Source organism: Hibiscus syriacus, unplaced genomic scaffold (genome assembly GCF_006381635.1).
Source record: "Hibiscus syriacus cultivar Baekdansim isolate YM2019G1 unplaced genomic scaffold, ASM638163v2 tig00111067_pilon, whole genome shotgun sequence".
Classification (NCBI taxonomy): domain Eukaryota; kingdom Viridiplantae; phylum Streptophyta; class Magnoliopsida; order Malvales; family Malvaceae; genus Hibiscus; species Hibiscus syriacus.
In genome coordinates, this window is record NW_024062969.1 from 1235415 (window position 1) to 1247405 (window position 11991).

Below are 11991 nucleotides of genomic sequence, written 5' to 3' on the forward strand. Positions count from 1 at the left end.
GAAAATTGAAAATGAAGTGATAAGGAAAAAGAATAGTACAACGCTAAGCAGTCCAATTATGTCAAAACTAAGAATCAAAACAATTCAATTAACTCTATCTCAAGAAAAGAACAACGAATTTGATACTTGAGATGTTTATCAGCATGCTTAATTCACAACTTCTAAACTGGAAATATAGTACAACTCAAATACCCACCTTGGCACATAGAACTCCAATTACAATCCCTCTAAGATGGGAAAGACAAACAATAATGCATAAAGTATGGAAACAGGAATTACTCAATCGCACTGATTTAGCAAATTAGATTACTACATTACATATCGATCAGCTGGTAACTACATAAGTCACATATAAGTTAAATGTCCTCGAGAATAGACCATTAATAATAATTTAACTTTGAAATAGGCTTGCAATGCTATATGCATGAAAAATAGAATACACAAAGGATATCATAAAGGCAAAAACAAGAAATTCATAGATCAATTAAAAGCATAGCAGCATAGCCCCAAACAAAGGGAACTAATTAACAACACATAAAATATTAGGAACAAAAGGCATATTGATAATGGAACTTACATTTTATTAAAGAACGTTTCCAATAATACTGAGAATTAAGCTTATTGATTACAAATAATAATGCATTAATGCTTACCATTGGGACAGGTTAAGACCTTATTGGTTTGAGCAGTTTGGACTTCAGCAATCACCCGTTGCTCACTATTGGCATTAGTTTTGTATTCTCTTGAGGTCATTTTGCATGTTCCATCAACATTTACATAAGCTTCCAAGCAAGAGGCAACACAAGTAGAGTTTTAATTAGATAAACAAATTTCTTCATCACAAACCTTCTCTGTTTCTGCAAGTTGTTCTTTATGGTAGTGGACAAACTAATTCTGACCATCCTTGAAGTTAACAACGTATGGTAGTGGACATGGTTCCCATCCACAAAGACTTATAAGCTTTTGAGCCTGAAAATTTTCCAAATTAATAAATCTTCAACACCAACAAGAACTCAGGAATGCATAAATAATAAAACCACAATCATCAATGCAGAAAATGTTAAACTTGTAAAGTCATAAATTGAAGAAACCATTGGATTATTATCACTCTTTTTTACCAAAGCAGGTGGAGTGTTATGAAAATGCAGTAGAAGGAAGTTTTAGAAAGGAACATGCATGTTTAAGTGTACATGTTCCTATGAAGCTGAGACTGGCATAAATATTCAGCCCTAATGTGCTTGTAATTGCAAACTACAATGAGAAACAAGTTTCATACCTGATAGTACAAGTTAGCAGAATCCACAACAGGTCCATCTTCTATACATTCTATTTGAGAAAATTCAGCATTCCTTTTCAGATAATCCACCATTAGGGATTGTTTGAGAAATTCTTCGAGCTGAGGACTTCTCATAAATTCAATGGCTGAAGATGAAATTACTGGAAGAGCCATAAGTTGAAAGAGTGAGTTTGATCTCACCCGGAATTTATCAACCAAATCAGCAGGCACAGTGGGAGGAAATTCAACCAGTCTTTCATCACAGACATTGTCAATCCAAGGGCAAGTAAATTTGTGTCCACTATCATTCTTTAAGTTAAACACCAAGGCCACATTCTCAACTGAAGAACATAAAAAAATGATATCTAATTTAGCCTACAAATACCAGAATTTTCAAACTATCTGGCCAAAATTAAGCAATATTAGATATATAACATGCATTGCTGCTGTGTCCAAGAAGGTGGGGTCGAAAATAGGAGACATGCTCTGCATGATTCACATGCCAGAATGTCCATATCCACATTGACCCAACCTCTCATAACAACATTTACTACCTAAAAAGAATGAAAAGCATTATCATCTCTTTGAATTAGAAAAAAACCCAAAAAGCATAGGAAATGGTAGGGTGAAAATATAGAGAAGATATAGTAGAAACCTTAGGATTAGCAAACCAAGTCATGGATTTGAAAGTTGATAATCTCCTGAGAAGATCTCCTCTATCCCATGGTCTACAAAGTGGAAATTCACTCGTAGCTAAGCCATGATGATTCTCTTCCGCTGTTAAAGAATACATTGGATTTGGGCATTTCTTTGCTCCTAATAATTGTTCTTGTCTCCCCATTCTCGTTCCCGGTGGCGATGGACTACCTATTAAATAAAATTAAAAATACATTTTATATACAAAAAATAGCAGTAGTGATGAGATTTAATTGAAATTTCAAGTTTCATCAAACAAATCTGTGGTTAAAACTTAAAAACAAATAGAAAAAAGAAAACCTGGAGAAGCTTGTCTATGATGGAATGAAACCTCTTCTCTGGATCGTTAGCCATTTCTTCTTAATAGAACAATAATAATCTATTGGCTTTACAAAAATGAAACAAACAAGGATTTTGTTCAACTTTTGCCGCTTCTACAACCACTGGGTCTTCTAACCATTGCCTTTCTTACCCCCTGTATCATTTCTCCTTAGATATTTTGGGTGCTTTCGTTTGGATTTTGGAGGGTAGAGTTTGGGGAAGAAGCATTCTCCATATGATCTTTGAGTATCATGTTTCTTGGTAACATGAATGCAAAGAGAAAATTGGAAACATAGGTTTAGTGTAACTGATGATCCAGGGGGAAGAAGCGGGAAAGGATGAAAATTATGGGGGGGAAATTAAAAGATGACTTTTACAGATGACACACAATTAAATGTGTACTCTGTGTTTTTACAAAATTTTTAGATTATGACTATTAAATAAGACACACATTATTGTAAGTCATAAATCGTTTAAATTTTAAGAAACATGACATTTTTTTAAGACACATTTTTTGCAAGTCATAAATTAGCGCGTGTCATCGTTCGTGTGTCATTAAAGATATATTTTCTTGTAGTGATCAGAGGTTTCTATTCACACTCCCGCTATGAGTCACAACCAAAGTAGGACTTCCAGATCTATTTATAGGGTCGACAATAGAGCTCTATCGTAAAATAGAGTACCAGCTGCTTCTCAGGCTCGACAACCTGCCCTTGTATACGATACACGATCTTCTGGTGATCCAGATGAGTCAGGGACTTCTGCGGGTATATTTATGGTTATTTTTTTTTCTTGACATGCATTTCTTAAAATTCCATTTCTATTCTCGAGTTTCGTATCTTGAGATCCCTTAGACTTTTTTATTTAAGGCACCAAGACCCTATTTTCGCAATGAGTCTAGCAAGATTCCACGTTATTGTCAATAGAGTAATGTTGCGTGTTGTGAGTACTATAAAATATACGCAAGTAATGTACAAGTATACACAATCGCTCAAGTAATACAATGATGAGTGAGTATTGTCTCCATAGGGATTGGGTGAAATTATGAAAGTCTAACTAAAGCTAAGCACTAATCTATCTATGTATAGTTAGTCTTTATATATACAAATGTCACGGCAAAATGAAAATACGTATGAAGGTGGATGTAGATGAATGGACTGATGGTGTAGCAGATGGAAATGTAATGGCAATATAAGATGTTTAGTGTTAAAAATGATGAAATGTCGAGATAATTAAAGATGGTAAATAACAGTAAATAAAATGAAAAGAAGATAATCCTAACGTGACAAGCTTCCAATAGAATGAATGGTAGCGATTGATCTAAGGATGCTAAACATATTTATCAGGTATATCTAAGTTATCTAGTCTTTACTTGCTCGATAGGGCTTTCCTAAATTGTTCTCAAAGGAACCTAACAAAGTAGGATGCCAAGGCATCTGCTCTCACTCAACGATGTTGGCCAGCCTACCGAATTGATAAAAACACCCTTTTTAGTCGTTGAAATCCTATCCTAGTCTCTCCCGAGATCTAAGGGATTAGGTTGTAATATCCCTAGGCCGATTCAAAGCCCCTTGGAAATACTATAACCCATTGCTTATGAGGATTTTATATTGCGGTTCTCTCGAATACTTACAAGTATTTCTAGCTTAGGTTTCTCCCGAATACCTAAACTTCATCTAAGAAATGGACATTTCCATGCCTCTTACAAGCCTAGATAGTGAAGCATTCATAAGCAAAGCAAATAAAGAACCAAAATAAACTCAAATATATATCATCAAAATAAAGTCTAAACATCCATTAAACCAACCACCACCAAATAAGTTAGTTCATGGTGGAGTTTAAAATATCCAAACACAAAGTCATACAAATATTCGTTCCAACAACCCACAAATAAATCAAAAATAGTAGCAAAAAGGGAAGTGAGAAGAAGCTTCAACGCGTCACCGGAGGTCTCCTCGGCCACCATGAATCACCTTAGCTCGATAGCTCCTCTCGGTACCTAGCTCGCCACTCCTTGGAGCTTAATCAATGGAGGAAAACCCAAGGAAGAAGAAAAAGAAAAGGAAATAAAAATCTGATTTTTTTCTTCTTTATGCGTGTGCCTCCTCCCGTCTCTCCTCTCTCCCTTTAGGTGTCATTATAATAGAAGGGTCTAGGGGTAATGATTAGGTTGTTAGGTGCGAAATACCCCTCATACCCCTAGAATCACACCATAAGCATGAACTTAATTCTCCAGGTGGCGTTATTCCTCTAGAAGGTGGCTATAACAATCATTCCACGTGCAATGCCAGCTGTCCTTATACAACTGCATCTTTTTGTCATTTTCTGCACCAGAAATGCCAAGGCATTTCAATATGCTTCAGCAACGTGTGATGCCGCAGCATTACTTCCCAACAAATCCTTTTTTCTTGCTATTCCTGCACATCATAGACAAACTGCACCTTTCCCTCAAGCAGCATCATTAAGAAATAAAATAGCACTACCACCACAAATGCAACTATATGCAACTACATGATCCTAAAATGCCTAAAATGAACTTTTAAACAAACAATTACTTAAGTGAAAAAGGCCTTAAAAGTAGCCTTTTTAGGAAGTTAACACACCCCCAAAACTTAAATTATTGCTTGTCCTCAAGCAATGGATAGCAGTTACACAAGCAGAATGTCATGGAAATGTTCAATAATAAAACAGTAGGACAAAATTGAATTTCAACCCTCAGAAAAATAGGCTTCAACATACTAGACATATCAAGAAATCAAGTACTTTTCCCTAGGTCAAGATCCTTTTATGGTAATGTGTGTGCATGATTGTATCCAATCTATACTTAGCAAACTTAGACAATTTCTAATCAAGTCCCCTAGTTTTTGTCAAGGCATTTACTTATTCATTAAGCACATTTTCTTTACTCTTTTTTTCTTTTCTGATTTTTTTTAAACTTGCTTTTACGAAGGGAGTCAGCTCATCACACCTACTCTCCCACACTCTAGGTGAAAGGGAGCATACCTTCCACCCCCAAGCTAGTTAAGTAGAGTCATCCCGTGACTTCTTTCATTCACTCATATGACAAGGCTGTCCTTTATTAAAGTAAATTCCAGGCAATGCCACGGCAAAGAGGAGTATCCCTCTACAGCTATGCCTAAGCATTTATTCATAGTTTCATATATACGGGAGTTGGTTTTGATTTTTCTTTTAAGCATAATACCATATTTCAATGCCAAAGCTAACTAGAGTTCCTTCATAAAAATTTTCCAAATTTTCTAAGTATAGAAAACATACAAATCGTGTAAAAAAAATTCACAAAGCATCTAGCCCTAGAGTGAGTTCTATCATTCTCAACAGTCATTTACATTCAGATTCTAGCCTAACAAAATCATCATCATCGGGTATCCTCAAAACATTCTATCTAACTGTCCTACCATTTACTGATGCCATGACATAATACTATGCTAATGCTATCATGCATATGTCCTACTAAGAACACTACCTCCCCCAAACTTAAGGGAAACATTGTCCTCAATGCTTAAAGAGAACTAAACTAAATATAAACTAAATGCCATGCAATGAAATACAACTAAATGAAAATGAGTGCAAAAGAGATACCTCAATGATTGTGTGGTGGCGTGGCCTTGGAGGTGCTAGCAGCTCCTTGCCTAGTGCGCTTTCGAAGGGGTGCTGGGCTAGACTCGGAAGAAGAAGAGTAGTGATGCGCAATCTTCTTACATCCAGCCGTGGTCTTGGTGCACCGACCATTTTCAACAGTTGTGAAGTAAGAAAAAAATGGAAAAGGAAATAGCTTTCAAAAGCTTTGTAGAGTTTCGGCTATAGAGATAAAAAAGGAAAGAAGATAAAGAATATGAGATATAAAAAGTAAAAGTTAAGAAGAAAATATTAAGGACGAAAGAGAAAAGAAAAAGTTAAATATTTAGGAGGGAAAAGGGTTGATAGGACGGTTAAGAGATAAATTAATGGGTGGGGGGGTTATGCGTGTATGGGGAAGGAAAAAAACTGTCAAAAGAAATGATGATGATGGCATAAAACTATGGAGAGAGAAAAGTAATGCCAGAATTAAAGTAAATTAAAAAGAAATAAAATCAAAGAAATATCTCTCCCATTAATGCTCTGTCCTTTCCTCCAATTGGATAACCTCTCCCTGCACGGTTTTGCAGTACTATGGTCCCTACAAATCATATAAAAATTAATTACAAACTAAAATGAAACAAAATATTAAATTTTAAATTTTATTTATGCACATACACAAATTCCATGCCGTGGCATCGAATTTTGGTTTTCCTCTTAGCACGCTTCAGCATCGTGCAGACGTAATACGTCATTGTTGTGCGGTGGTGGAACTCCATTGTAGGCTTTCAGATGCTGGCCATTGACCTTGAAGATCGTTCCATTGTCTATTCTTTTGATGTCAACAACTCTATGGGGGTAGACATAATGCACCTCAAATGGTCCTGACCATCGAGATTTTAGCTTCCCAGGAAAGAGTTTGAGTCTGGAGTTATAAAGCAAGACTTGTTGCCCCACATGAAAATGCCGTGGCATCAGTTTCTGGTCATGCCACTTCTTGGTTTTCTCCTTGTATATCCGAGCATTGTCATATGCTTGTGCTCTAAACTCTTTCATTTCATTAAGTTCTAGTAATCTCTCATCCCCAGCTAGTTGAGCATCAAAATTCAATCGCTTGATGGCCCAATACGCCTTATGTTCAAGTTCAACAGGGAGATGACAAGCTTTACCATACACTAGCTTGAATAGTGACATCCCCAAAGGAGTCTTGAATGCTGTTCTGTAGGCCCAAAGTGCTTCATCCAACTTTGGCGACCAATCATTACGCCTTGGGTTCACCACTTTCTCCAAGATCTGCTTGATCTCGCGATTGGAAATTTCTGCTTGGCCATTGGTCTGCGGATAATATGCTGTGGCAATCTTGTGTCGAACTCTATATCTCTTCAATGCTTTGGAAATCAATTTGTTATCAAAATGGGTTCCCTCATCACTTATAATAGCACGAGGTACTCCAAACTGAGTGAAAATGTACTTGTGCAGAAACTTGATGTCACTATTGCTTCCACCCATTTTGACACATAATCCAAAACAAGCAAGATATATAACTTTCCTTTAGAAGATGGGAATGATCCCATGAAATCAATGGCCCACATATCAAACAACTCTATCTCCAAGATATTTTGCAGCGGCATCTCATGTCGTCTGGAGATGATTCCAGTCTGTTGGCATCGATCACAAGCTTTGTAAAATTCTTGGGCATCTTTAAACAGAGTTGGCCAGTAAAAGCCTCATTGCAGGACCATAGCAGCAGTCCTTGCTCTACCAAAATGACCTCCACATAAGGCCGAATGAAAATGGTACAAAATATCACGTTGCTCTTCTTCGGGTACACATCGTCTAATGAGCTTATTGGCACAATGCTTGAACAAATATGGCTCATCCCAAAAATAGTGCCTTGCATCATGCTTGAACTTCTTTTTAGTCTGACTATCTAAATCAAAAGGCAGAATTCCACTAACAGAAAAATTAACAAGGTCAGCGTACCACGGAATTGCCGTGGCATATAAAAGTTTCTCATCAGGAAATTCCTCTTTAATATATAAAGTGTCATGGCATTCAGAATTGTTCTCTAGCCTAGATAAGTGATCAACAACTTGATTCTCAGTTCCTTTTCTATCTACCACCTCTAAGTCGAATTCTTGCAAAAGTAAGATCCACCTAATAAGTCTAGGCTTGGCATCCTTTTCGTTCACTAACTATTTTATAGCCGAATGATCAGTGTGAACAATGACTTTAGTGCCTATTAGGTAAGTTCTAAATTTATCAAAAGCAAATACCACTGCAAGCAATTCTTTCTCAGTGGTGGTGTAGTTCAATTGTGCTTCATTTAAAGTGTGGCTAGAATAATAAATAACATGAAAGATTTTACCTCGGCGTTACCCCAAAACAACTCCTACGACATAATCGTTTGCATCACACATCAGCTCAAATGGTGATGTCCAATCGGGAGGAACTACAATGGGTGCCGAGATCAGTTGTTATTTCAGCTCAGTGAATGCACCGAGGCATAACTCGTCAAACACAAAGGGTTGGTTTTGTTGAAGCAATGTGCACAAGGGCTTAAAAATCTTGGAGAAGTCTTTGATAAAACCTTCTATAGAATCCAACATGTCCAAGGAAACTTCTTATCCCCTTGACCGAAGTTGGTGGTGGCAACTTTTCAATTACTTCAATCTTCGCCTTATCCACCTCAATACCCTTGTGTGAAATTTTGTGGCCTAATACAATGCCTTCAGTCATCATGAAGTGACATTTCTCCCAATTTAAGACCAACTCAGTCTCTTCGTATCTTTTGAGAACTTTTGCTAAATTGCCGAGGCATCATTAAAAATCATCCCCACAATCAGAAAAGTCATCTATGAAGATCTCCAGAAAATCCTCAACCATGTCTGAAAATATAGCTTGCATACAGCGCTGAAACATTGCCGGGGCATTACAGAGTCCAAAAGGTATCCTCCTAAAGGCAAAAGTGCCATAGGGACAAGTGAATGTAGTATTCTCTTGGTCCTCTGGTACGATGGCGATTTGATTGTACCCCGAGTACCCATCCAAAAAGCAATAGAATGCTTTGCCGGCCAATCGATCCAACATTTGGTCGATGAAAGGTAGAGGAAAATGGTCATTCTTCGTAGCTTTGTTGAGCTTTCTATAGTCCATGCATATCCTCCATCCGATAACAGTGCGATTGGGTAATAGCTCATTCTCCTCATTAGTAACCACCGTCGTGCCTCATTTCTTTGGAACACACTGAACAGGGCTCATCCATGAGCTATTGGAGATAGGGTAAATCACTCCAGCATCAAGCCATTTCAGAATTTCTTTCATCACCACTTGCTTCATAACAGGGTTGAGTCTTCTTTGTGGTTCAATTGAATTACCGTGGCAATCTTCAAACAGAATCTTGTGCATGCAGATCGTGGGATTAATACCTTTCAAGCCGACCATAGTCCAACCAATTGCTTTCTTATGCTGTATCAAAACACTTAACAAACAATGCTCTTGATTAGCAGTAAGGTTAGCGGAAATAATCACCGATAAAGTCTCATCGCTCCCTAAATAAACATATTTAAGATGCCCTGGCAAAGTCTTAAGCTCTAAAGTTGGTGCATGCAATAATGAAGGCTTAGGAGGAAGAAATTCATCAAAATTCAGAGGTTCAAAATTCATACCTGATCTAGCTTGTAGTAAGCTAGATTGCTCCTCCAAAATTGGAAAGTCGTCGGACTCCACTAAGCTTTCATCATCCATCACATATTCCTTTTCTGCTAGCTGAATAAAATTGTTCTGGCAAAGATGTTCAGTTTCTTCTTCAATCACTGAGTTCAATTCATAAATGCCTTGGCATTCTTCAGTGTCATCAACATATTTAAGCGTTTGAAACACATTGACAGTCACACACTGATCAGCCACTCTCATGGTGAGTTCACATTTTTCACAGTCTATCAATATACGTCCAGTGGCTAGGAAAGGTCTTCCCAGAATAATCGGTGCCTTGGCATCAACTTTGTAATCCAGAATTAAGAAGTCGACTGGAAACACAAACTTATCCACCCTCACTATGACATCCTCGATTCTCCCTTCAGGTTTAACATGAGATCTGTCGGCAAGTTGTAAAATAATCAATGGGTCTTGCATCTCCTATGCCAAGCTTCAAGAATATAGATTTTGGCATTAAGTTGACACTTGAGACAAGATCACACAGCGCCTTTCCAACGAAATTAGCTCCAATCGAACAAGGAACAATAAAGCTGCCCGGATCATTTTCTTTGGCGGTAACTTAATGAAGAACAAAATTCTATTGTCGTGACAACAATTTCTACTTTCCTCTTCTTGGTACAGATTTCCTTCAGAAATTTGGCATACATCGACATCTTTTCAATAGCTTCCAAGAGAGGTACATTGATATGGAGTTGATCAAGAATGTCCACGAACTTCTTGAATTGAACTTCATCATTATGCTTCTTCAATCTTTGCGGGAAGGGTGGGGGAGGTCTCGCTTCCTTAACTGCAGCAGTAGGAATAGTTTTTGCCTTGGCATCAGAATCTAGTGCCTTAGTTGAATCATCAATAGAACCCTCCTCCTTGTCCTTCTTAGTAATTGTATCATCATGCAATTCAGCTTCACCACTTTCAGTAGTGGGAGTAGAGTCATCATGTTGTGGCACACTAGCCTTGACTTGTGGATTGATTTATGTTCCACTCCTAAGAGTTAACACATTACAATGCTCTTTTCCATGCCCTTTAGTGACTTCAGTATCACTTGTCAATCGCCCTTGCTGACGCTCTTGAAATGCCGTAGTAATTTGACCAACTATACCTTCCAAAGCTCTCAAAGACGAGCTATGGCTTTGAAGTAAGGCGCCTTGACTATGAATAAAGCTCCTTGATTTTTAATTGAAGTATAATGGTCTTGCAGCATTTTCTTCGTAGTAGATATGAACTCTTTAATTGTAGCTTCCAAGAAACTCATGCTTGCTGAAGTTGAAGCTCATTTGCTAACATTATTCCATGGCATAACATTCTGGTAACCTTGAGGCTCATTGTGATTCTGCTGCCGAGTAGAGTGATTAGCATTGTGGGCTCCTTGATTTCCCCATGAGAAATTGGGGTGCTGACGCCATCCAACATTATAAGTGTTAGAGTAAGGATTGTTGCTGCCTCAATTGTAATTGCCTACAAAGTTGATGGACTCGTGATTGCTCGGGCATTCGCTCTCATGATGATTGCCTTGGCATAACAGACATGCCAAGCTAGTTGCTCTCACATCCTTCACCTCAGTAGAGCGTTGTAAGTTTTTTAGTATATTGGTGATAGTTAAGAGTTGAGCGGACACCAAATACTTGGTATCTAACTCAAATGCTCTAGGTGCTCTCCTCCCACTCCCAAGTCTTGAGGAAGGAAACTGATAATCATTGTTAGCAATTCTGTCCAAGATAGTAAACGCCTCAGTAGGTGATTTATCCAGCAATGTCCCATTTATCGAGGCATCAAGTAACATCATCGTGGGTGCATTGACTCCATTATAGAACGTGACTACTTGAGTCAAATCATGAAAACCATGATTTGAACACTTTCGAAGCAAACTCTTGTAACGATCCCAACACTCGTACATGGATTCGTCGTCGCCTTGGAGAAATGATGATATGTCATTCCTTAGCTGCGTATTCATGTTCGGTAGGTTGTACCTTAATAAGAAACTCTTGCAAAGATCAGCCCACGATTCCATCAAACCGGCTAGTACACCACTCAACCAAGCCCTTGCTCGGTCACGCAATGAATACGAGAACAACTTTAACTTCAGAAAATCCTTATGTACTCCCTCTTGGCGAAAAGAATCATAAACTTCTAGAAAATTACGAATGTGCTGCCTGGCATCTTCATTTGGCATACCCCCAAACTACCTAATAGAATTCAACATGTTGAACATGACTGGTTTCAGCTCAAAATGTGCAGCTTGAATTTCAGGTGCCACAATCCTAGGATTCAGATCATCCAGCATCGGATTTATGTGATCACGAATAACACGCGGCCTACCAGCAGGTTCAGCATTACCTAATGTCGTGGCATTCTGATTTCTGTCATCCTGATCAATTCCTTGGTTTCCAATTTGATATATATTTTCT